This window comes from Ursus maritimus (genome assembly GCF_017311325.1).
Source record: "Ursus maritimus isolate PB19 chromosome Y unlocalized genomic scaffold, ASM1731132v1 scaffold_Y2, whole genome shotgun sequence".
In the NCBI taxonomy this organism is placed as follows: Eukaryota; Metazoa; Chordata; class Mammalia; order Carnivora; family Ursidae; genus Ursus; species Ursus maritimus.
The window spans coordinates 299,879-304,154 of NW_024423335.1; the positions used below are offsets into that span (position 1 = coordinate 299,879).

Here is a 4,276-nt window from a genome sequence, read left to right on the forward strand (position 1 = left end):
CTGCTTTGGTATAAATTTAACAAAAATGCAATGAATATGGGGGGGGAACACTGCTGAAATTAAAGGGAATTGAAATAATGGGAGGACAGCTCCAAAAAAACTGAAAGATATTCCAGATCCATGGACTGCAGAAAGACTAATCTTTTTTTTTTTTTTATTAAAGATTTTTTTTTATTTATTTGACAGAGAGACAGCCAGCAAGAGAGGGAACACAGGCAGGGGGAGTGGGAGAGAAAGAAGCAGGCTCCCAGTGGAGGAGCCTGATGTGGGGCTCGATCCCAGGACTCTGGGATCACGCCCTGAGCTGAAGGCAGACGCTTAACAACCTTCCTACCCAGGCACCCCTGCAAGACTAATACTGATAGCAGAACAATACTATACAAATTAACCTACAAATGCCCTACAATCTTTATCAAAATCTCACCTAACTTCTTTGCAGATATTGACAACTGTACTCTAAAATTCATAACGGAAGTCAAATGACTTCAACAGCCAAAGCAATTTTCCTAAAAAGGCAAAAGTGAAGGACTTATATTTCATAACTAGAAAAATTTCTGCAAAGTTACAGTAATCACTGTTAATACTAGCATAATGACACACAGATTAAAAGAATACAACTCAGCGCACAGAAATAAAACCCTTATGTGATTCTGACAATTATAAGAACTGATTTTAGACAACAATGTCAGGACAGCTGAATAAAAAGAACAGTCTTTTAAACAAATGTTGCTGGGACAAGTGAATATTATGTAAAGAATGAACTGGAACTCTACCTCATACCACTTGCAAAAAATTAACTGAAAATGGAATGTACAACTAGATATGTGCTTATATACCTATACCTAAACTGTACATATAGGTATACTCTTATACTTGGAAGAAAACATTTTAAAAAAAATCTTTGACACTGTACATTAGGCAGTAATTTCTAAAATATGAAACCAAAGCCCAAATTATCAATAAAATGAATAAATACATTATCTGACCTCACAAAATTAAAAAACTTTTACTCAGAATAGGTAAATCTTTGTAGACAGAAAGATCGATTGCTGGTTTCCAGGATGCAGGAAAGAAGGGTAGAATGAGAAATGACTGGAGTGACGAAAATGTTTTGCAACGTGATAAAAATATGAGCTGTAAAACACTGGATGTACTACATTCCACTCCACTACACATTTTTAAATGGTTTATTTTATGTATGTCAAATTCACCTGAACAAAAAAAAATTTTAACTTTACAAAAAAGAACACCATCAAGAAAGATAAAACACAATCTATCAAGGAGAAAATATTTGCAAAACATAATTTGATAAGGGACTTGTATAATTTGTATACATAAAAAATTAAGACATATAAATAAAGAATCTGAACTGGAATTTCTTCAAAGATGATATATAAATGGTCATTAAACACAAATATGTTTATAATCATTAGCCAATAAGAACATGCAAATCAAAACCACAATGAAATACTACTTCAACTCCACTAGGATGGCTAAAATCAGAAAGAAAGACAACAACTGACAAGGATGAGAAGAAACTGCAACTCTCATACATTGGTGGGAATATAAAAAGATACAACTACTTTGGAAAACAGCTTGGTAATTCCTCAAAATGTTACACTTTAAATTAACATGTGAACTAGCAATTCCACTCTCAGTACATAACCAAGAGAACTGATGATAATATATCCAAACAAGAATCTATACACTAGTGTTCTCAGCAGTATTATTCGTAATAGCCAAAAGTGAAAAATACCCAAATGTTCATCAATTGATGAATAAATGTGTTGTATCTATACAACAAAACATTATTTGGTAATATAAATGAACACATGTCCAAACAAACTTATACATGAATTTTCAGAGCAACAGCATTAATACTAAACCAAAAGTGGAAACAACCCGAATGTTCATTAACTGATTGATAAATGAATAAAACTGATATATCCACATTACTGAATATGACTTGTCAAAAAATATAATACACAATACAGCATAAATGACATTTGATACCATTATGCTTACTGAATGAAGGAAGTCAAAACAGGCTACGTATTTAGATAATGTCCTGAATAGGAAACTATTATGCAACACAGCAACTGCAATCTCAAGAAACAGACTTCACAAAAAAGTCTGCACACCAATGTTCATATCAGCAGCTTTATTTTTAAAAACTCTAAATTAGAAAAACCTCATACATCCATTTATGGGTGAGTAGTTAAATAAATGATAAGTAGTTAAAAGTTATATCATGAGTACTACTTAGGAATAACAGAAACAATCTACAGATACATAAACAACTGTATGAGCCTGCAGAGAGTTATGCTGAGAGGGAAAAAATCCTCAATGGCTATATATTATAAGATTTCATTTATTTAACAATCTCAAAATGACAAAGTGTAGAAATAGACACTAGACTAGCAGTTGCCAAGGGTTACAGAGAAAGCAGGGGCAAGACAGAACTGCTGTGGCCTTAAAAGGACTAATGAAGAATCCATGTGGTGATGGAAATAGAACTTAAATTGTGAATGTCAATATCTTAATACTGTACTTGGGCAAGATGTTTCCAGAAGAAAACTCTGAAGAACGTATGAAATCTGCATTATTTATTAAACTATATGTGAAATTTAATTTTCTCAAAGTAAGGAACTTAATTTATAAAATAAAAATAAAAGTGTTCTTCTAGGCCAGTTAATACAACACAGGGGAAGTTCTATATATTCTTTCCCTTGTATCAGTAATTACTAGAAGATAAGGAACTGCTAGTTGCCTAAATATCCAATATTGGAGAAAATAATAATAGCTCTTAATGGGGATATTATACAATTTAAAATGATAAATATGGAAAAATGAAATGATAAAAATGGGACTTCTAGGAAGACAACTTTAGTGCTTGCTTCCAAAGTGTTCTAGCTCCTACAAAATTCCTTCTGAAATTATGAAAGGAAAACAAAAACTACCAATGTTTTTTGGAAATGATTATAATTATGTATATCACAAGAACAAAATAAAGGTGACAACAACAGAATCAAAGAGGACTAAAACACACCAACCAATCGTACAGTTAGGATCATATTTGATTCCTCATTTAAAGTACTAATAAAACCATGAGAAATTATTTTTTAGTCAGTATGGTCAAGGACTGAGCAATCAGATGTACAAAATACTTAGGAATGAATAAAAAAAAAAAAAAGGAACAAAGGGCACCTGGGTGGCTCAGCTGGTTAAGCATCTGACTCTCCATTTCACTTGAGGTCATGATCCAGGATTGTGGGACTAACCCCATGCTAAGTGTGGAACTTGCTTAAGATTCTCTCTCCCTCCTCCTATATTCCCCCCCCACATCCCCCACCCCCCCCCCCAAAAAAAAAAAAAAAAAAAAAAAAGGACCAACAATCAAATAGGAAAAATAAACAGGTAAAAGATATTAACCTCTCATTGGAAAGGAGTATACAAATAGTTCAAAAACAGGTAAAAAAAAATTCAATGTCATTATAATCATTAAGAATATGAAAAACAATAACACAATAAGAAAGAATTTCAAACCATGAGGATTGTTATGAATTAACAATTCTGACAAAAAATGTTGTCAAGGACTGGAAATTAGTAGAATCTGGTAGACAAAGACTTAAAAGAATTCAAATATTTATAGACCACCAATAAAATAAAGCAAACCTAACTAAGGAGGAACATTTAGAGAGAACAAGGATCATTTAGTTACAACCCACAAAGAACTGTTAAGTGACCTACACTTCATGTGTTAAGTGTTCTTAGTGAAACTTTTTTTGGAAAGACCTTTCAAGTCACAATAAATTATAGCATACAACATCTCAAAATATACAGCTTTTAACTGAATAAAAGACATCCAGTAAACACCTGATTAGTCAAAAGGGCTATGCACAAATGATAAAATTTTTATTATGATTATAGTTAAAGAATCTTACCAATATTAGAAATAAAAACAGGAAAAATTGATACCACTCCATCTTTCTGTCACTATGGCTATTACAGATACATCACCATTTCAGAAGTTCTCTCTTAAACAAATTTTTATAGTATCTACAATAATTCCCCAGTATTGATTTCCTTCCCTGCCTTTGATATATTCAATGGATTAAAAAAAATATACAAAAAATTTCACCACATTACTAAAATTCCCCCATTTGCTGAATTCCTCTAATATATTAATTTTCACTGTTGTGTAGCATTCCATCACTAGTTTGTCACACACTACGTATTTTTCCTGTTACTATTCATAGACACTTGGTTTTTTCCA

The 4,276-nt window shown here is 32.1% G+C and overlaps 1 protein-coding gene across 1 annotated transcript in view; it reads right to left on the bottom strand.

The window, feature by feature from the left end:
- The window catches only part of LOC103680202 (probable ubiquitin carboxyl-terminal hydrolase FAF-X), a gene marked incomplete at its 5' end in the record, with an annotated part of 112,629 nt that overhangs the window by 97,451 nt on the left and 10,902 nt on the right, over positions 1-4,276 (bottom strand). The window lies entirely within an intron of this gene.